Source organism: Balearica regulorum, chromosome 11 (assembly GCF_011004875.1).
Source record: "Balearica regulorum gibbericeps isolate bBalReg1 chromosome 11, bBalReg1.pri, whole genome shotgun sequence".
NCBI classification, from domain to species: Eukaryota; Metazoa; Chordata; class Aves; order Gruiformes; family Gruidae; genus Balearica; species Balearica regulorum.
This window is the reverse complement of record NC_046194.1, coordinates 20276592-20300250: the sequence shown is the minus strand read 5'-3', so window position 1 is coordinate 20300250 and position 23659 is coordinate 20276592. Positions and strand designations below refer to the sequence as shown.

The following is a 23659-nucleotide window of genomic DNA, read 5'->3' as shown; positions in this document are numbered from 1 at the left end:
TCATTATTACAACATCCGTTCTTGAGATAGAAGGAGCAAAAGGAGAGGGAAGAAGAACATTTATGTAAAGGTCTGACAACATTGTAGAATATTTCTTCCTTCTGGAATTCAGCAGATTGTACAAAATGTTAGATATTTTCAAGAACATCATGGGGGAATGTTCCTGAATATCAAAATGTTTTCTTACGCTACCTAAAAGAGGCTACACACATCCCACACAGAGCTACAGCTTTTTAGTATATTAGGTCTCTGTCTAACATCCTAGCCATGAAACAAAATAAATTACTGAAATTTGGACATCGCATGGTAATAAAGGATCTTCAAACACAAACAGTACCTTTGAGTGTCTGACAAATACAATTAACACAAAAAGACAGGAAAATATGCAAAAAGTGAATTATTTTTATATTCACAGATATTTGGAATAAGATTATGTGGCACTTAGGTACAGGATCAGAATAAATGCTTCCAAGTTCTTTTTAAATTTCAAGCAGAAAAACAAGAAGGTAAAATGACAGTGATACTATGGACCTTAGCACGCTCAACTGCAGAAAAAGAACAAAATACGCTTAAATTCACATTTATGATAATAATTTAAAGTGGGCTCTGGAGTATGCAAGAGCCTGATAGATTAATACAGAAAGGAAATTTTGGGAGTATTTACACTAGATGCCCCAGACACTGAAGACTCTTGAGAACCAAGGAAATTTTGTCATTGATCTGTGAAGGCTTCTATACACATTGAGTACATACTTCTATTTCTCCTATCAGAGAGAATTCTGCAAAAAAGAACATCTCTTCTAGCAACTTAACTTAGGTTACAACGCTGCTCTTTTGCCAGGATGAATCACAGAGCAATCGTGCACTGAGAGCAGCACTCCCTGGTGCCCTGGTGTATTCTGCACTGTTCTATATTCAACCAAGGCTGTGAGTATTGGTGTCAGTTGCTTTCTGGTCGGTCTCATTTGAGAAAGGAGACAGAAATGTGCACAAGGGACATGTTCTAATTTTTATTTTTAGATGGATCTTTACAACCTTGAACAACTATCAGGAACAAGAAGAAGTCGGTGCCGTAAACAAACTCTGAACTAGAAAGTCTAAGGCAATTCTAATTCAGACAGTAGGGTCAGGAGACTGCAAAGGGTCTGTGAAGCAAAATGCACGGGGCTTCCTCAACTCCATTTCTGTATTTTCAGAGTATGTCTCCTGCAGCCACCCACCTGCCTGTAGGTACCATCTGCCTACTACTGTGAAAAATCTCAGTGTCAGTTGCTTTACAAGTCTGTCTCACTTTTGAGACCCTACATATGCAGGTCAGAAATATTACAGCTTCCTAAAGCAGGCAATGAAAGATTATAAATTCACTTATATCCCAGTGAAGACTTGAACAATAATAACAACATGTTGGTTCACAGGGAAGAAGGTTTAGAGGATGAGATCCTAGAAACAGCAATGTTCTGTCAATTCTCTCAGGTTACTTTAAATTGTTTTCTTAGAGCAGCTTGTTGGGATTCTTTACAGCAATTAGATGCTTGTATACAATGGCAGTAAGTTTAAAATAGTCTGACATGGACTACATTAGCTTCCAGATAAATTTTTGTGAATTTTGCAGTGATAGACCCAAAGTCGACTGAGTTACACTGGTGTACCAGTGTGGATGTTTTATGGATCAGTAGTACAATTTAAAATAAATTGAATTATTAAGGATGTTAGGTTTAGGGTAGGTGCATGTGATATCTACGCATTTCGGAGTGGAAATTTATAGACAAAATGTAATTTATTAACATGAACAACACTTCTATATTCCTGCACAATATTTTAGGATGTAGACATAACAGTCAAGCTCTGAAGAGGTACCACATGAGCAATAAGTTCTGCTGACCACCCCCCTCCCTCCACCCATTTTATTAAAAAAGAATTCACTAATCCTATTAAAAAAACAGGTGGATTACTTGTGGTCATGTGGTGATGATACTTCAAAATAAATAGTTTTAGTGAAGTTTTCAACCCATAACCCCAAGTCTGTATAGTACTTCTTTAATGTGTCTTAGACTAAAGTTGTGGACATAAGAATAGGTGATTTTGGGAAAATTCTACCTGCAAAAAAGAATTGTGAAATAACATAAACCCTTGAATAATAATAAATTTGCCATGTTTTGAACTAAAGCCCGTATCTGCATCCTGAAGCTGGCATGAACCCTCTGCAACATGTGACATCTATTATTGAATGGCACAGGTTTACTTGCCACGCCACCAGCAGCTATTCCAAATAAACTGACACCTATCATCTCGTTTGCACTGGTGGACATCCAGTCCCTGAAAACTCAGGCAACGTGGCTACTTCCTAACAGATGAGAGGATGCGAGTGCCTTGAAACAGCTGTGGATAACAGGAGAAAGTTTTATGCCTTTGTATTTGTAAGTCCAAACATGAAAGCTTGCCTAGACAAAACAATTTGGACACAGGAAGAGAGAAAACGTTCTGAGCAGTTACAATGTTGTAAATCCTGAAATCGAAGTAATTACTCACTGAGTTGGGAATCTAGCTCCTGGAGTACAGTCTATTTTTATTTATTCCCTAATGAGGATTAAAGTTAGTAGCCTCTGTACAATGAATTTTCATGATGAACTCAGAAGGAAGATGGTAACACTTATGATGAAGGCCAACCTGCTTTCTATGTCTACACCAGTGATTTGCAAAGGAACTTGCCCAGCTATTTGTCTCTCATCTCACAACTGTTTCTACTTACCTCATGGTTTTTCAGATCTTGAGGCACTTTTGGAATGGAAAATAGATAGGAAACTACTGTGTACAGATTCAGTTGCTCTAAGTCAGACAGCACCTAACACCAAATAACCTTTCACACTAATCCTCAGCAGAAATGTGAAGAAATCAGCAACAACTTCTTCAGCATAGTAATTCAATTACTATGAAAACCACAGTCATAGATTTTACTGAGGGCAAATCACTGGGAGGAGTACATGCCATTGCCGTACTGCAGGGCAGAGCGCTAAGAGGGACGCTATTGCAAAGAGAAATGGTGAGGTAATGGTAACATTACTTTATAAACTGCATACACATCGATGACAGCTTTAAGCTTAATGTAATGGAATGCCTTGAAATAACAGAAAAAGAATTCATCTGACCAGATAACAGGCAGAGAACACTGTTAATGACAATGCCAGCAATAAAACCAAGAGGAATTTTGTAGGCTTACATTGACCTGGGTTGCAGACCAACATTCCTTGTGTGTGTGTCAAACAGTTATTTATTTTTTCCTCCCCAAAAAGGTTAGTATAGGAAAATGTAACAACATGTCAGATGAATCTACCATGTGCTATTGTCTACGAGCAATGAAGGCTCATGAAAATCAGGCCCAGATTGTGCTGTACGTTCTGTGAGAAAATACATCGGAAGTTACTGAATGTACTCATAAAAGTAGTGCAATGCAAATCAAAATAATAACAGTGTCCTGAGCACTCTGCTATTGTGCCAGCAAAGCATTCGGTCTTTGTACTTCCCATGAGCAGCACCCAGAAAACTGGTGTGACTAGGGAAAACAGAGGTATGGCCAGAACCACATCTGGTATGAAATGGTGATGTCAACGACCACATGGTTTGTTATTTTGTGCTTTAATAAACCTTTCTGCATGGTAAGTGACACATTTGTCAGCACGATACAGAGAAGTTCTGCTAAAAACAATAACTACCATTTAGCAGTCCCTGTCAACCAGTACTGTCTGGAGTTGCAACAGATCATGGCAAGGGTCGGTCCTAATAAACCCCAGAAGCATCACCAAATGCGAGCACCTCCAGCAGGGTTGTTAGTGAAGTTCATTATCTGATGTTGTGCTATTAATAATGTTGCCACTGATTTCTGCAGGAGCCTGTTAGGGTCTAAAGCCATCCTATGATCTCCACTGCCTGTTATCTGGCCCCAGCACTGGCCCAGCCATTACAAAACTCAACATTCATTCGGTATGTATTTTATTCACCTTATTCGTGTGGTGTTGAGCTACTTATCAGTCTTTGCTCAGCTTTTCGTATTGCAGGTCTTGTGTCTCACAGGCCTTTCACGGCAATCGCTCCTCCCTCTCCACAGTCAGCGTTGGCAAAGCCCTCCACCATCTTCCCGCTGCCTTCAGCTGTGCTCAGGAGGCAGCACCACATCACTTCTCATCACAGTACTGAGTCTCACTATCTTTCTACTATCAAGGCTGTTGATTTTTTTATTATTATTATTTTATTTTTTTCCCAGCATGCATTATTTCTCTTGGACTTTTCGAGGGTTTGATTTTGTAAAACACCAAGAACTTTCAATTCCCGTTGGCTTCCGTGGAACATGAAGATGTCAGCACTCTGTGGGACAGTCCTGGTAAGTTTACATAGGCTTTGCACCTGCAAACCCTCAATGAGTTTAAGGTGTTACACTGTCACGATGTGCTCTTCTTTATATATTCCAGGTGTATGCTTTGATAGCAAATATTTTAATGCAACTATTTTAAAAGTTCTCCTTTTATTTTGTTTTCTACTTTATTTTTCTTTCTGTTTAACTCTTTAGACTTCTGAGTTTCTGTGCTTTCCCAAAATACATCTACTATATTTTGTCTTTCGAAATGCTTCCTGTAATGCCATCTTCACTCCTCCTTTCCCAAATAATGTATTTTCAAATGTCTCCTCATTCACAAACGCAAGTGCTTTTGCATACTATAATGCTGTTCAAGCAATGGAGAAGAGCTGTAACTCAACTCTCCTGTTACAAAGAATTTAGAACTTTAAGAAGCAACAGACCCATCAGAGTGATATTTCCTGTGTCCTCAGCCTAAGGGTAAAACAAAATGTGAGGACATTTGGAAAAGTTTCATGTTCCTGCTTTATAGATTTTGGGGCCTGAAAACTGAATTGTCTTTTTTCATCATTAAAGAATATTTTTGATGTTGTCCTTGACCACAAATGATTCAAAAATAGCTTCACTGTTGGATTTCCTTTTCCTTTGCATCTATGTATCAATTAAGGAAGTTGTAGTTCTTAATAAATAAGCACATAGGCCAAAGAGGAACCAGTGCTACTCATTGTTTAGGGAAATAATTTGGCATTTAATGAGTTCTTTATGGCAGCAGAAGAGGAAAGTAATTAACAATTCATGTTGGGAGGGCCCCTGGCACTTCCTTCTAGCAAGCACAGTAGTTGTCTTTTTATAGAATACGATCTCGCATATTTGCTAAATCGTATGTGTTCATGTTATCCTGACTTTTGTTAGATGAACAAATTAAATCCATATCTAAAATCAAACAATTAGAAAACAACTAAAATGTTAGATATGAAATGCTGATTTGGTACTGCCTATCTTGCAGAATGCTCTCATGAGCAATAGTTAAATATAAAGGGAAATCTGAAAGAGGAGTTATATCAAAAAGTGAAATTAGTTAGGGATTCTTCCATTTATCACCATGAATCCAATCAGGAATTACTGACACTGGAGGGATAATTATATGCTTAGTAGAGAGTCTTCTGTGATTTTTATTATTGTATTTTTTATTATTGTTCCTATTCTCCCTGGTTTGGAAAAATACTCATTGAAACAAAGTTTAGACCTGGAAATTGAGCTTTCTGTTGATTCATAGTCTAGAAAAAAGAGACGAGGTAAAAAGCAGAAAACAGACAAATAAAGGCTGAAATGTTCTAAGTGTTAAATCCAACATATACTAATATATTTTCTTAACCTTCTTAATTTGGTTAAACTGATTCTAAAATCATTTTGATTTGCTGTGTAAATCTGTCTCTAGCAGAAAAATAATTCCAAAGAATGGCGTGCAACATTTTTCAGAATGGTTGTTATATCAAGGCTCAGAAGATGCTCTGAGAATAACACCACCGTACAACATCTGGGCATTGGGTTTCCCAAGCTCGTATTTAATTACTGACATTTTCAGATAAATGAGTGCTCAAAATTTTTTCCTTCTCTTGTTTTTATAGATCTAATATATCTGAGTAAGTCCAGCTAAAGGTTCCACTGACTAAGCTTCTAGGTATCATCTAGATAAAAAGAGTGCAAATCACATCAGTGGCATCCCAGGAGAAGACCAAATTTAAAAAAGCTGTAGACCTGTTTTTTATAATCTCTTTTTTCCTTATTGCTAATCGATCAGCTAATAGGCAAGAAGGCATTTAGTGACTGGCCACAGCAGCAACCGCACAGTTACACAAGGGCTGCATCGCTCTGTGTCTGATAGGTGTGAGCTCAGTACCCGTGTAGGAAAGCAGACAATGCAGACACAAACACAGGCTCTTCCTTTCCTGCCAAAGGGGACTGGAAGTGATCTGAAGTGCAAAAAGAGACAGAAACCACTGACTTCAGTGGAATGTGAGGCATGCTTTGTTTTCCAGCATGTTTGACTATTAAAAGAAAACATTGTCTCTAGCTTTGAATCTTTCCAACTAGAACATTGGCCAAAGCTAAAAGGTGCTGAGCACTTTCTGAGAAGGTGCAGAGCTCCGTTAATTCCCGTTCAGGCAGAGTGACAATAAACGGACAGCCTTCTGACACTGAAACACGTTTGCAGCTTTCAAATTGTAATGTTTCTGTGTAATAAAACTGCCCTGCTGGTACTGAATCTAATCAGTACCACGTGCCCCATCTCTCATGTAAGCATGTTTTGGAGAATACTTTCTACAATAGCTCATCTGTGGATTCAACCACAAATGAAATGTCTTGCTTATGTTGCACTCCCTTTCCTGCCTGCACAGAATAAAATGAACCGTTTCTTCAGTTATCAGGCAGCCTGTCTCTCTCTCTTCTTCAGCCTGAACATACTCAGCGTCCTACCAGGGTTATTGTATTTCTACATTCCCTATATGCACATATATGCATACACATGCGAGTATAAATATATCATGATAGTCTCCTGTTGCCATGCAAATTGGAAACAAATATGGAATACTTCTGACTTTAAAACCCTTTATGGAACATTCTATCATTGAAGAGCTTTTGGTTCTAATATATATACATATCTGAAGTCAACAGAACCATATGAATTGCTGAGTGATTTCAGTAACAAAAATAATACCTTTCCAGCCAGACCTTAAATCTTGTAAAAATATGAAAATCAAAATTTTTAACATTAAAAACTATCTAGCTGTTTTCTTACTTACACACTAAGTCACCCAGCCATTCATCCACATCTCTGAGGAAGCTTGCTATCCACAGTTAGAGCTTATTACCATTCCCTAGGAAGATGTTTGGGAAAAAAGGATTTTTATCCTCTGTGTTAAAGGCTTGCAGGTTCTCCTTTTATTTATTCTCTCACTTTTTATATCATGGATTCCCAGGATAAAGGGGCTTTTCTGACCCTTTCATATTAGCCTCTCCATATAATTTCCTGCGCTGAAATTCTCTGTGTTCCTTACACTGTATATAGCAAGGTTCCCTAATTTCTTAGTTACTTGGGAGAAAAAAAGACTGAATGGCTCCATTCTCAATACCTCACATTGCTAAAATGAAACAGATTTTGATATGAACCACTGTTTCATTTTCTTAATTGAAATTTGAACAGGCTTCTTGTATGCTTCTCCGGTATACTTTGAAAAAAGTCACATACTAGTTTGGTTTTAATTCTTGGAGAGCTCACTAGTCTTTCGAGGTTACTCTACTGTTGTTTACACAGTGTCACTCCTGAATGGTAGAGGAGGACCCTCAGACTGGACACAGGAAATCATTAAAATTCCTGGTATTCTTGAAGCAAACTTATGCATGGTTCCTTCCCCTTTCCACTTGCCTTGCACAAAGTTGTAAAAAGCCAGCTTACAACACTTAACAAACTTCTGCCGTGAGATGGACTATTCTATGTGATCGATCAAAAGTGCATTTTTTTAAGTCAATCATATAGCATATGTGAATTAATGAAAAACAAATGGAATGCATTTGTCATTTCCTCAACAATATTTTGCTGTCCTTAAAAGCTTTCTGAGGAACTAAAAATATTTCATTAGCATTAATCAGTTAATCCTCATAACCCACATGTGAGTTACTGTCCCATTTTAAAGTTGAGGAAATAAAGGCAAAGAGATCAAATGGCTTCTTTAGAGTCAGAACAGAAGTAGCAATGTTTGTATCATCTCAGCAATATGCAGAGGCTGCATCTGAGATTCATGCCTTAGGGGCTGCCCAAACACACACAGTTTCCAACCCCACAGAACTTAAATTCTACATGAAGACAAATAAGAGGTTATGGTGCAAATGGAGGCACAGAGGGGCAAAGTGACTTTCCTATAGTCCCACAGACAGAAATCCAGATCTCTGATGCCACAGAGATAAACACAGTATAAATGTCAAACCTGCTTGTTAGATAAAGTCCAGACATGTAATTCCATGCCAGAGGAACCAAATGAGCCTTTTCTCCACAGCCCCCCCACCCCACCCCCTTTTCTCATTCTTCTTCCTTTTTTATGTGGTCTTAATCTCCTATGTTACTACAAATGTTTTCTGGTACCTACATATAGTCTTGGATAGGAAACAAAGCTTTAGCTTTCTCAGAGAAGAGAGCCACATACTCCAGTATAACAGATATATAATCAGCCAAAGAACATGAGCCTCCCTTTAGCTCTCAATGCTGCAAATACTTTATAACATATGTTCCATCAATGTTTTGGCAGGGCTATTCCAGTATGTTCAAGTCCACAAGAAGATATATTAAATGTTTGCATTTTTCCTATTCCTTTTATTTCAGTTAGCATCGTATAAAGACTGCACAGGTTCCTCTCAAATAAAACCAACAAGTCAAGCAGGCTTTATAAACACCTGAGATAGTTAATGGTAAGATGAAGTCCAACAGGAAATTATCAGGATTATTAAGATGTTCTCTTTTTTTTTACAGTTTAACTCACTTCAGGATTTATATGAAAGGTTTACATTGCCTGTATAACAAGTCTTGAGGTGTGTTATTGGGCATACTTGATTACCAAGAGTCAAAGTCCTAATGAAAATCATATTGCACAAAGCATGAACTATTGTGGAGTAACTCTCTGGTACAATGAGACCCACAGTGGCTTGGCCACATTCACAGGAGAGCAAGAACTCTCTGCCATATTCCTTCTGCTCATTCCCCAATCAGACAAAAAGTGCAGAGAAGCAGATGGCGGGTCAATCCTTAGTTCTATTCATGACTAGAACATTAGTGAGACTGTGTGAGCTCAAGTAAAAAGTGAAATAAATGCAATTTTTTCAAAATTTAAATCTTTGAAAAACAGCAAAAGACTGTTGTCTCTTCCATAGGTTACCTGGCTGCTCCTAAGAATGGCTCAGAAAGAAGTTGTCTGTTAGCTGTAAAAGATTATACCTTGCCAGGTTTGACCTAGGGTTTATCTTGACTATTTAATACCTGAATATTTGAATGTCTCTTTATAAAGATTAAAAAGTTTTCTTATTGTGATATTAAAAATAAAGCAAAGTTTTCCTCCTCCTTCACCTAGATAAAAAAATATTATTTTTTTTCTCTAAGAGAAGTGTTTTTATACAAGGCCTAATTCTTGTTAAATTGGGTCTAAAGCAATTAACCTATTTTTTACTGTCAGATTTAATTGTAATTTGACCTAATTGAAGACTAAAACCTGTGCTACACCTGTCTGAATTACCTTTTTATATTGAGCCTGAAAAAACAGCACAGCTGGAATAGGCTGTGCACAGAGGAATTAAACAAACTCAAATCAGGGGCTGCTATGCTTTTGGAGAAGTGTTTTGGATGTATTTCCAGGAGATAAAGAGATGTTATGTTGCTTTCAGTATGCACAGAATGGGTCTCTTCTAATCTCTCCCTGGGTAACTGTCAATGAAATTACGCCAGATATACATCAGTATTAGTTACAAGTGAGACAAGTCATCTAATTTTAAGGAATGATCCAGAATCTAAAGAAATCCCAGAGAGAAGCTGTATTTTAATAGCTTCAAATCCACTGATTTCTAAGGGTTTCAGGCAACTGCACTAACATATAGCTCTTGCTCTCTCTACATTCGTTTATCACTCTCTGTTATGAAAACATGGAAACATATTTGGAATGCAACTAGATGTTCCTGTGAACTGAACTAGTGTGACCAGGAATTCCATGTTATATAGCTCATCCCCTTTTTTCAGTCTAGGGTAAATCATATCATCAGAAATTCAGCGTGTAATTTGTGCTGTGTTTTGGTTTAAAAGAAAAGTATTTTGAAAAATCCCTTCTTTTTAAAGACATAGCTTGTTCAGCACTTAAGCTGAATCATCAGGACGTATATGTGTGTGTATTTATATGACAAAATGTTACACCTTTAAATAATTCAAAGATCTTTTTTGTATTATATCAGTTATTTATTTGTGCTTGTTTGGAGACTGCCCAGATGTGTCCCCTTTCTACTTTAGAGTCCTGCCCTAAATTGCAGACAACCAAAATTGAGAGGCAGTCTGAGTATTTGCAAAAAAAAAAAATTATAAATACTTTGTAGGAGCTTGTTAGAGCAGAAGAAATCACGAGACTGGACCAAGGTCTGTGGCAGTTGTCATTCTGGTAGAGCTTGTTTTGACTACACTGGAGGCTGCATGGGATGATTAAATAATTTGGTTTCTACCTCTTTTGCCTGAAATACAACCAGCAAACAGGACTATCACATTTTGACAGATGGAAAACAACTGTTCAGCTGCTTCTGTAAGAACTTTGGGTTTTCTTTTTGTTTTGGTGAATGCTCAACGATATACTTCTACCTCTGCTGTATACAAAGCGTTCTTCATGTTGTAACAGGTAGGAGCAGGGTAGAAGAGAGTACGTTTTGAGATTTGACTTAGTTCACGTATTACTGACCTACAGCCTAACTGTACAAAGAGAGCCTATGACCCTAGCAATTCTGCAAGCTGTAAAAGGCCACAGCTATGTCAACCGATTCATTTCTCTCTTAGTGGAAAACTGACTTCGATACAGTAACATGCTGTACTTTAAAGGTCACAGTGAACAGGGCTCTGATAAATCAGGCTTGACAACCACATAGCGGGTCCATGATAACAAAACAAAAAGAATAAAGTAGGTAGAACAGCCAGAATTCTATTTTAGCCTCATTAGAACAGAAAAACTGTAAGTAGGAAAGCAGCACATTTTCTGGTGTCTGGGGCATTTTTCAGGTGCCCATCACAGTATTAACTCCAGGAGGGAAGGAATCTCATACGGTTCTCTGTCCCATATACTTACAAGATACATGTAGACAATCTGCTCATTTCTTCAGAGAAAAACATTTAAATTCCTACAAAGAAATTATGCTTCAATCTTCCTGCCCATAATGGTAACTGCAGTTGTCACCTATTCTAAGACTGAAAATAGAATGATGAGATCAAATACATTCAAATAAAATTTAAAATACCAGATCTTCTGGAATAAGAAGGTAAAGTTTGATAGATTACCAAGTTTGCAAGTGAGAGAGTTTGGCAAGACTATGCTTCTGGCTTTCACAGAGAGCCAATAAACAAGTGATTTACTCTCAAGATACACTAAATTGAGCATAGTGCTGTTGATTATTGCTTTCTGTGTATTTTAAGCATGCATAGACTCACAATTTATTTAATGTGGCTTTATCTGCATACTCAATTTGCTTGTTTGTCTCAGCAGTCAGAAAGGAACATACTGCATCCACAAGGGCTTGCTCAAACGTTCAAGTTTCTTACCTAAGTTCAAACATAAGAATTTCAGTAAAAAAATCGAACCCACATATTGAAAGTCCTGCCTCTGTGGACCATTTCATTTTATTTTAGGTTATTCTTATACCACTATTGTAAAATAAGTCTAAATAGTGGACACCCTTAAATAATTAATGTATCAGGAAGATACAGGTGTTCAGCATTAACCAGAATCTTTGACTCTGAAGAATAACATCTGTTTATCAAATAACCCATGCTATAATCCCAACTACCCATATGATTGAAATACTATGATGCTTTGGTTTTGACTGAATGTGTATTTTGTTCTTTATCTCAAGCTTTAGTCTGAAATTAACTTACTGTAGCTCACATTATTGCAGACTCTAGACCTAAAGAAACAATGTCAGAGTCCCTTTTTACCCCAACCTCTTTGACCTACTGTAACAATCCCAATAGTGCTAAACCCAACTAATTAAATTGGAATTATGTTTGTTTTCCATTATCACAGCAATCACAGTGTGATAAATTACTTTACTAGAAAAAACATGAGGCACTGGATACGTCTGTTATAAGGTACACTGCAGAGATCTGTGAGTTAGCGCTACCTTGAACTAGTGTTTTTATATGGCATGACACATTGCTAGTAGAGGATATCAGCTTAGGTACAAAAAACCAAGTAATTGTGGTTTTTATTTGCTTTGAATACAAATAATTAGATTTTTTAAATTAAAAATAAGACCAGGATGCCAAAATACTCTGTGTGTAATGGTGACTAAAAATTAGATTCTATGACAAGAATGGAGCAAAAAACCATGTTTCAGGATGGCTGCTGTAGCTTTTTTCCATACAGAAGAGTTTAGATAAAAGGTATATGACCAAGTAGACAGGCTAGAAAAATGTCAACTGATCCACTGTAGAGAAGCTTGTCAAAACCTGTAAATAGTTCTGCTTTGATATCACAAATAAAGCACCTCATACAGACTGGAATGCTTGGTTAATTGTATGTGACTTTTTCATTGATGTGATATGAAAACTCCCAAGGCAACTTCTAAATTTTTTCTAAGACTTCCTTTTCCTCATTTAAAGCTGAATGATTTCCTTCTACGGTTTTATCAATGGGCCAGAAAGGCTGATAAGATTGCTTCCTTCCTCTGTTAGATATGTTTGGACTTCTGCCATCTCGTCTTGAAAAGTAATACATTTGCTTTCCTGTCCCGTGTAGAAGCAACAAGTGGGAGGCGACTAGCTTCATTCATAAAATGTAGCAGGAAGATTAACATAAGCAAGAGAAAATCAAACTAAGAGAAAGGTTTGCATTTGAGCTGCTCAAACTTTCAGCCATTGCACCTCCAGTAATCTACTCCTGTAAGGACAATTGCAAGAGTACCATGAAGCAAATTTCTTCTCAAGGACACTGCCTGACTGTGAACTCCTGTGAGCTCCCTTCCTGAGGGGGGTGGCAAGGGTCTTAAACTCTCCTCCTGCCTCTCCCTTATTATTCCACTCTTCCCTCCTCTTCCCCATTACACACTTTTGATACAGAGCTCTATTCTTATCAGTTCTTTGCACACCAGGTGTGAGGGAGATGAAAGCATGACCTCATTTAATCCTGTACCTCTCCTGTGAAGAAGAATTTCTAGGGCTGCAGCCAAAAGTGATTCTGCACTTTCGTGGCACGATGGAAAAGCTCCTTCCCTTCCTACTTCATCCCCACAGCAGGAAGAGTAATTTCTGACTTAACAGAATCTCCAGTATTTATCATACTTGCTCTTGCATCCCATATTGGACTTCAGCCCAACATGTGAGCGAGTGCAGCAGCTACAGGGAGCTTGATACAGCTCTTGTATATAAATGTTAAGAGGCGTGAATCATTAAAGTTATCCATTTCCTGAACGCAAGCACAAAGGCAGCAGCTGTTTTTACAAGATAAACAAGACCACATCCTCCTGGACTTAAACAATCAGTCCTGAACCGCTACATATTGCTTTAAATAAAAAAGGCCCCATCAATTAACATAAATAAAGTTCCCATAGCTTTTTTGTGTCAGTTTGAGCCATATTTAATTTGTGAGACAGTCTTCTAATATAATTAGCCTCAGTCTGATGTAGCATTCTCATTTCTTTGCCAAAACCAACTTCTGCAGCACTTAATGCAATCTGAATTTCATGACTGCTCTCCAGAAATGGATGTATTTCATTGAGGAGTGATCTCTCTTCACATGGGCCTGACACAGTCCAATACTGCATCGCAGTTGGTCAGCCTGGAATGCGAGGGTGACACCAGGGGGCTTTTCCACTGCCTTTCTCCTTTGGATCTCTCAGCTTCAGTTGCAGCAGCATCACTGAAGCCATTAGTTGGTGCTCGCTACCCACCCTGAGACATGTGCCCAACTTGGCAGCTACTTCGTGCAGCTTATTACACCCCTTCCTCAGGAGGAAATAACCCCTAAGTCCCTGTGCAGCCCCTCCTACATTCCTGTTGGTACATTCCCCCCCTTTCTCCTCCAAGTTCTCCTAAATTTTTGCACTCCAGTCTCCAGCTTCCTTATTCTTACCATCTTCCAGTCCTCTGCTCCTCTTTTCCTCTCAACAGATACTTCACTTTCCTTCACATCCACCTCCACCCATCCTCTGAATTCTTTCTTAGCTACATTTCCATCAAAGCACTGTGTATGCAGAGCACTTCAGCTGCTTTCCATATGAGCCTAGAACTACATTATATCCTTTGTGGTTACTCACCATCCCTGCTCTAACAAATACTGACGTACTACAGAGCTCTGGGCATATCTTTGATTGTCCTAGAAAACTTGAGACATGTTTCCTGCCCTGAAAACTATCCCAAAAAGTGTGGAATAGGCTGTCTATGCCTATGTCATATTACACAAGAAATTCTTCTCATGCAATGGCGTTTTCTTAGGGGCAACATCTTCATAAAAATACAAATACAATAAAAAAATTAACCAGGTTACCTTCAAAGAAAAAACGCACGTATATACAAGTACTTACATACATGTATATACACATATACATAAGTACTTATATAGAGGTGGATTAATGATTTGTTTTTTTAATCTCTTAAATTCTATAAAAGCCTAAGCAAACAAATTCTATGCTCCCAAGCTTCAAAAAAATAGTGCCATCCATTCAACTGCTGAGAGCGGCAGTTGCAAGAATATGGAACAAATTAAATTCCTAAATTATGATACGGTTAAGTTGAATATGGCTTGGAAAAACTGCACTTCTAGTGAAAACCAACCTCTTGAGGAAATTTAAGAGGTGAAGTCATAATGTGGGCTGCTTACTGCCAGAAGAAAACAATATAATCCCATGCTGAAATTGATCTGGCAGTAATCTGAATATTGGAGGTATTAAAAGTATTATTCTTCAGAAGATTTTAATTTTCAGATTCATTAAATGCTGAGTTTTAACTCTAAAGTCTGAATCTTGTATCTTTACCACAGCAAAAAGCAATGCAAATGGGGTAAGAGAAGCAACACATCAAGAAACTTTGCAAAGTAATTGGGTTTAGTTTTCCGTAACATAAAAATATGTGGTCTAGTGGTCTGGGTACAGTAGCAAAAGCCAGGAATTTCATATTTCCAATCCTGCCTGGATCAATCAATGGCATTAAGAAAGCTCTGTTGACCTATCTGCCTCAGTTTTTCAGAGTGGAGAAAGTTCAGTATGAAGCAATGATAATAAATAACGAAAATTTTAGTACCACAGAAGAGGTCTGTAACTTTCAAGTGGGACAGAAAGATTTCCCCAAATTGGTCTGTTAAGGAATAATACCAAAAGAGTATAGAACAAAATTGTTGCTCCTCTTCTGGACAGCAGCAAAAGTTGGACCTTTGCGGAAAAGGTCTAAAAAATGTAGCACAGACTGAAAAAACACAGGTTCTACAGAAACAGAATAATGTTCTATAGGAATGTTACTTGTCTAAAAAGTTATATAATTATCTAGAGAAGCAGAGACTTTCTTTGGAAATTTTAGAAGTTCATAGAAGAAATATCAATTTCTGTCTATATTGATTATTATAATAATTATGATGATCTGACATTTATAGCTAGCTTGTAATTTTCTATTAGAACTGGAAAGACAACCTTTAAAGAAAGAATCAAACTTCCATGCCTGAAGCTGTATGTTTCTTGTTGTTTCGATTTTACAGTACAGTTTTACCTAGGAAGTTCTTTGCCCTTGCTTTTATACTAGGCAACTTAAATATAACTACAGTAAGTATATAGGTTACAGAAGATGAATGAATGTCACCATATGTTTGAAACTGACTCTTGATCTTCCAGCATTAGGAGACACTTTCTTTTTTTTGTTTTGCTCCTCTGTGTTACAAAGTTGTCACTTCACAGGATGTTATTTTGACATCAATTCTAAAAGCACACACAAGGCCAACAGTTGGTGCTTCTGAGAAAGATGATGTAGCATTCTCCGCTCCCTCCAACTCCACATAGTATCAGTGAACATCTGTGTTTTTTGAAAGACACTGCTGTTAGGCACCAGAGGCAGGCTTCATACGAGTCATAGCTGCGTGAATTCACTGGCAGAAGAATAATGCAGATCGCAGCTGCATGAATGTAAACTTAGATACTTTCAAAAAATACAGAATTAGAAAGTTAACTTTATACCACTCCTTAATGTATATATTCTGCCATATTCATTTAATCAAACATTATATCCAACCGTTAGATTGCCTCTGCTTTTATGAAGTTAGCCAGCATTTTAACATTGTACTGTACTGTATGGGAATGGGATCAGACCCCGATAAAAGTTATGACACCGAAGAAACTTAGCTCAAAAGCAAGTTCACTAGATTCTCTGAATCTGGAGTTTTCCTTCCTCACAATAAATCCTCATTCCTCCTGTTATTTTTTAATGTAACTTAACAATTTGCCTTATCTCAAATAGCATCTAAAATTGTAAATGGACTCCTAGATGCCCTTGTGTCATTTGCCTCTCTTTGCTAGAGACTTCTTGATAATTCAGTTCTTTTCCAAGAGGTAACTTTGTATACTGGGACCATTCTCCTCATTTCTGGAAGTCCTGCTTGGAGCAGAGCTACAGAAGACCCACACAGTCCCAAATGAGCTGGACAAGTTGCCTTTCCAGCCACAGGTTGGCTAGGAACGTATGGCATTCCCAGTCTCAGAAGCACAAATGTGTAAGTTGGAAAATGGAATAACTGTATGCATAAGAAATTGCTTATTTAATGATTTCTGTCTATATATAGCATGCAAATCTGTGGAGGCTGTGATTTTCCTTAATTTAAATAACTGAAAATTACACAAGAAAATTTACAAATTTCCAGCACAATAATTCTTAGTCTGTTGTTTGAAAAATTCTTTAGGCATTTGCCATTCCAAATGTGTATTTTGAGTGGTGTTCCCAGAAACTTAGGTCAGCAGACAGGTATTTGTCCCTTTGTTGACAAATCACAGCTAGGTAATTATATTAAGTATAGAAAATTGATTTTATAAGTGCTAGGACTTTTTTTTTTTTTTAAATTCTTCCAATTCCAATCAGTCCTTTGCATCCACTCACCCACATCCTCCTCAGGTATTTCTGTCCTTTCAGAATATCCTCTAAAATTTAAAAAAGTCACTCAAAGTAACACAATCACCCTCCTCCTTTAACTCAGCCTCTCCTCTTTTCTGTTACAATGCAAACATTTTCAAGCAATGATTGACAGAGAGAAGTTAGGCCAAGATGTTTACTTGGGTTTATGCCTTAGTGACCTGCTCTTATCCTGTACGTACCCTGACTGTGAACAGCAGTTTTCTGAGTTTCTTTGAATATCTTACACTAGTTTTCATTTCCAAGTGTTAATGAGACAGTATTATTTTCATATTATTTGAATTGTGATAGTATCTAGAAACTTCAGCTGTGCATACTCTGATATCTCCTGTACAAATTAACATATGATAGTCCCTGATAATTTAAGAAAGAAGTGGTCTTAACTCTGCTAAGGTGTGATGGTCCCCTTCCTTGTATTTTCCACCAGCTCCTAAATGGTCCAAATGATTTTGTTTCCAGCACTTATTCTGGGAGACTATTTCACAATTTAACAGGTGTGTCTGTCACAAAGTTCTTCCTGCAATTCAGCCTACATTTTCTGTTTCCTTTTTAAAGCGCAATGTTTCTGTCTGTATTGCCCAACACATCTCTTAGAACCGAATCCCTGTTGAGGGCCACAGTGAGGTTTTGATGGTTGGGTTCTTTCACATTTGGGATAACTTTACAGGAAGTAAATATGCTTCTCCTCATTTTCTCATTGTATATTTTGAAGTATAAACTAAACAAACAACTGTAACAAGTCATTGGGGCACTCAGTAACAGAAAAGTATCAGCCTGTAGTTACACAGAGAGTAAAACTTCTTTATCACAGGCTTAAACAGTAGTAATTTCTTTATATACCATCCTGTTTGCCACCGGACTCATTTTGCTATCATCATTCTTTCATGATTTTTTTGTTGACCCACCCTACTGTGCAAATTCTCTATTTTGACACTCAGTCAAAAATGTTCAACCTGTATTATCTTTCCTTTTTTCACTTCAGCTAACATTAAGTGAACTTATTTTTGGTTTACAGTTTGGGAGAAGATGGAGACAACCTGGACCTTTATCTGTGTTCAGACTAAAGTCTTTAAACACCTAGCTGTTAAGTTAGATTCTTCTTTAATATGGGGGAAAATTGGCAATTGTGAAGCTCTGAGTGTCTGAAGAGAAATTAAGAGTGTTGCATTTAATGCCTCAGGTTTTAGATTACCATTTTTTAAATTAGGTGGCATAGGGAAAACTAAAACATTCCTTTATTTGTAGGCTGGGCATACATACAGTTTTTAACTCTATGTTTTTCCTAATCTTTGAGGAGCCTTTACAGATACAGTAAAACTTTAGATTTAAAGGACTAAGTTAATCCCTGGACCAAATGTACTGACAAATATCATTCTACATGAAACCAACATTCAACCTGCCAAACTTTAAAAGATGTGCCAGGTCTGCATAATTCAATATCTTTAATAAGACTATAAATCCTAGTGATCTCACTTTTAAAAACTTATTGTTTTCTAGTTGATAAATCTAAACCACAGCAGACGGAATCATTATTCTATGAGCCTATGTACGTCTATTGGTCACTGCATTCTTCAGGCAGAAGAAATCCTGCTCGCGATTAGAGTGAAAGCACAGCGGTTGCCAAACATCTGTGAGAAATTGAACACTATTCATTTATAATCTGAAACCTGAGTGGACAACTAGTTGTTGGCCTCTTCTGTCTAGACTGATGTTGTTCCCCACCCCCATCTCCATGTAAAAGGGTCAGCCAGGAACCTGCAGGACAGAAAGGAAACAGTCCAAATGACTAACACTTTTCATTCAAGTAATCAGAGTTCACTTGCACACTCTTTTTCTTCCACCTCCATCAAAACATCAGTAAGAGGAAAGCATGATTTTAAAGTTGACAGCTAAGAAAATAAAATGCCTGGCGGAGGTTCTAAGAAAAGGCATGCCCTGGTTTTAATTTGTATTACGTAGAGGGCCTCTGAAAGTGAAAAAGCATGTGGTATGCTCGAGGCCCCTTGCAGCTAAAAGACTGGAATGAGAGTAAGTTCATTTATGCCCTCACTTTATTTACAGTCCTTTCCACATGAAGGTGCTTTTTTAATCACTCAGAGTTTCATCCTTAACTCTTTCTTTAGACTTTTACCTCTAATAAAAGCCTGTCATGCAAAGAACACCGTGGATTTCAAATTATGCTGAAAAAAGTTAAGTATTATAGTCCTTCGTTTGACAGACTGGTAAAGTGATTTATGGCAATGTATTTTTAGAAAAAATCGGCGAGGGAGATGTCTAAATTTACATGCCGACATTTTGAATTAAGAGCAACTATAGGTAGTTAGAGGCTGAATTTTGAAGGGATGATTATTCAGAAATTCAGCTAAGTTTAATCACTAATTTACAACATAAGCCTAGCTATGAAGTTGTACATATGTAAGACGACTGCTCCCTCCAACCATAGCAGTGTGGCCATAATAAATTAAACATCATTATACTGGCAAGCTGGAGAGATTTGGATTCAGTTAATGAGTATCAGCATGAAGCCAGCACAGCACAGTTAATAGGTCAAGATCTCAACAAGAGGTGATTCCCAATGAAACTGGAGTAATGCCATGACAGATCACAGTATCAATGGCAGGAACCTGGAGAAACATGATGCTGATGGGGTCTCATATATTTAATCCCTTTTGAAAATTTACCTTTTTTGCAAATAAGAGCTGTGCTTGTATACTTCAATCTCTGTCTTTTTCATCTGGGGGGTGGGAGGGTATGAGCTTGCAAGATGACCCTACTGTTATTTAAACAAAGCTTTTAGCATTTAATCATTATAATACAGTTTTGTACCAAGTAGATTAGATATAAGAATTTGTATAGTAACATTTGTGATTAACAAGACAAAATGCCTCTTTTTTAGTTCTGATGGAATTATCTCTACAGAGAACCAAATTTTTTTTTCTTTCAAAAATGTGAAGTAAATCTGTGAATTCTATTGTACTTTTATCCATTTTAATAGCATAAATGTTCTGATTCACGGGAAGTGCTTTTTTCTTTTAATGACACAGTATCTAATAGGTTTTATGCTAAATCCTTAATCATATTCCTCCTGTTTAGCTTTTGCTCTTGGGTACAAAACCAGAAATGGTCACAGAACTGCAAGCCTGGAGAAAAATCAGAGAGACAGTTAAAAAAATAAAGCAAGTACACATAACTCCAATGACAATTGCTGATAAGCACATCACAGTGGATTGAGTAATCACACAGTACAGTTATGACCACTCTCAAAGTTTGAGTTGAAACTTGGTATTTCATTGAACAGATCAGAGACACAAAGCTTGTAAATACATTATAGCTTACTTCTAGTAAAATCATTTTTATTACCATAGAGTCTAGCCCTAATTGAGATTGGAATTCAAATCTTCATAGGTACTATGCAGTTAAAATACTAGATAATATTTGACAAATATACCTTCCCAAGAAAACATACAATCTAAAAAGGATAGAAGGAAATCTGGGAGAAAAGTGGTATTTTTTCCATTTTACAGGTTGGAAATTAAAACACAAAATGGTTTCAGGCTTAACCCAAAATACAATGATTTCTATGGGCTTTAGCAAGACTCTTGGATTATATCAACACTGTTTCCAAATGTCACCTCATTAACTGCCAGACCGTAGATAATACAACGCAAGGGTTTTGGCAAGACGGTGCAGTAATGCAGGCTGCTCTGGGGAGGACGGGATACAGGCAGCAGAGACATCACTGATCATCGCCATGGAAGTCTGCAAGGACATACTGGAGGACTCTGTAAATCTGGGTGTTTCTGGAGACTTCCCTTCATTTACCAACAGTGTGTCTTTATGACTCCACAAGGGCAACCAACATTTAAAACTAAGTTCATGAGGGAATTCGGCTTTAAGGACACTATCACAGGTATTTTTTATCCACACATGATATAATTCAATGTTACATAAGCATTTGAATTTAGACCTAAGCTTCCCATAATTCAGAAATAACCTGTTCCTCTAGTTGAGTCTTTAAGAAACTGAATGGTTTAGTTCATCCAAACACATGCAAGTTTGGATGTTCCTCTAGGTCTCCAGAGTCTGTAAAAGTAGGGCAAGAAATCTCATAAAAACGTGTGTGACATCAAGGAAAGTTCTGTGCTGGGTGTGGCTGCAGAATCAGACCTGAAGTGCTCCTTTTGCTCAAACTTCATTTTCCAGAAACCCCTTGGTTGGTCCGGTTCTGTGCACATGATCCAGGGTACGTGTGTTTGAGCTATACAGACATTCCCTCAACACCCAAAGCGGGGTGTGTTACACTTCATGGAAGACTGAGAGAAATTCTCATTCTAATGATTTAAGAAGACTGCAATTAATGAACTAAATCCATGACACTGTCAAATGAAACTAAAGAAATCACGGTTTTCTGTACATTCCATTCTTCACTAAAACTTTGTCAGTCAGCTCACGCTTTTTGCAAACGCAATAGATTTGTGATTCCTAGATTTAGTTTTGTACTTTATTGTTTGATTTTAATCAGTTTTGAAAATAAAAATGAATTCTTATATATTATAATTTATATTCTCACTTAGTCCACACTGAATTTCATAATGTATTCTTTAAAATATTAAATTGAAATGATTCTTTATTAATATTGCATTTTCCATTGTGTTTACAAAATCATAGCATTGTTGTTATAAGCTTTCTGATAAGTATGGAACAAACCACTTGCAAAAGATGTGTTGACTGCTTTCAATTTTCAGCAGGGCACATTAGGCCACGATTTTAAAGGTACAAATATACCCTTACAATCTCAGATGAATACAGTGTCTTTGCTTGAGATCTTAACATGTAATGTCTAGCCACAGGTCCCCTGAAAAATCAAAGTTCAACCCACTTACAATGTGCCTTACAAAACAGTCCTTAGTGCGGCAGGTTCTGCAGACTTTATGTGGCCAGTTAAAAAGTGCACAACAGGTCAAAAATAATAAAGTGTAACATTTTTACCATTTCAGTGTTCCGTATCTTTGATTCCTTCATGTCCTTGAATTTAAACAAGGAATTTTGTAATCCTGTAGCCTTTTGTCAGCTGCAGTTGCTCTACTGCTTAGTTCTTTTTAAAAAAGTCTATTATCATCTTTCTTCTTCAGTATTTTTTGGTTTCCAACACTGCAAATTGCCTGCCTTTATAAAGTAATGTGTAGATACGAGTAAATATTTAGGACTCAGATGAGGATGCAACAATTATGATAATCTTTAAAAGAATTATTTTTATATTCTATCATTGATAATATTCCTCATATTAACAAGACATCCTCAGAAAGGTTATCTCCGGTAGAGAATGTACCACATCCATATAGTAACATAATGACACATAGAGACTGTATGCAATTGCAGTATGAAAAATATGCTAACGTTGCTTGAAGCTTACCAGCTTCTTTTCATCATTTTTACTGCCTCATTTAAGAAAGAATGGAAGAATTGAACAATGCAAAGGTATTTTTTAAACTGAAACCTATAGCTCATGATCCAGTATTTGCCACTAATGTGAACAAACAGTACTATATGGTGCTTAGTCAGTGAAAAAACTCGTGAATTTCCATAAGCTTGAAGTCAGACATTCAACCAAAATCTGTAAAAATTGTTTCAAACAATTTTGAGGCCATCAGTTCTTCCTTAAAATGGCATACCAACCTGCCTCATTCTTTTCAGATTAGGCCTTTCCTCTCTTCTGTCTGGGCCCTGAAGGTTATATTATGCATAAATGTGTATAAACCACATTTATTTGCATATTACACAAATACTCATTGTATTTCCTCCGCAAGTCTACTACACGTGTTCAGTACTTCTATTTTATATTGATTTTTAATATAGATTTGTTCAGCTCCAGGTTTTTTAGCCATCTGCTTACCTTGTCCAATTTATTCTAGTGTACGTACTCATTTATTTTACACGTAGACACCGTATCAACATACACTCAGCTCTTTGTCGCTGCCCTCTGCCGCAGCTGCCATCTTCCTCTTCTATGGGTCCAGCTCACTGGAGCCCTGGTCTTGCAGCACCAGAGACCGCAGGGGATGATGAGGGTCCCTCAGAGTGTTTCATAAGTCACCAACTCTTCCCAGGAGGGACAGGGGAAAGCAGGGGAAGCTCCACTCTCTTGCCACTGAAGCCTGCCAAGCTCTATATAGCTCAGACTCCCGGCGCAATCATATAGAGAGGGTTTACATTGTTCCACGCTGCCACCATTCTGTGTTGTTCCCAGGCAGCAGGGAAGTACAGGGTGCAAGAGTCTCACTGCCCATTCTGGGAGAAAAGTCTATGTTCTGCAGATACAGTCCTGTTTTTTTCTCCCAGGTTTGAGGACTGAAGATAAAGGTAAAAGTAAGCCCATGAGAAATTTTAGAGCTTTGGACAAAGATCACATGACCCTAATCTGC

At 37.4% G+C, this 23659-nt stretch overlaps 1 protein-coding gene across 4 annotated transcripts in view; it reads right to left on the bottom strand.

Annotated features, from left to right (window-relative positions):
* NXT2 (nuclear transport factor 2 like export factor 2) overlaps positions 1-23659 on the bottom strand; it is a 72129-nt gene that overhangs the window by 24852 nt on the left and 23618 nt on the right. The window contains exon 1 of one of the 4 annotated variants that reach the window (XM_075763648.1): positions 23131-23387. The exons of the other annotated variants lie outside the window; for them this stretch is intronic. The gene's annotated coding sequence lies outside the window, so the exon portion shown is untranslated. Of the gene's footprint in view, positions 1-23130; positions 23388-23659 lie in introns of those variants that run through there. 4 annotated transcript variants of the gene reach the window in all.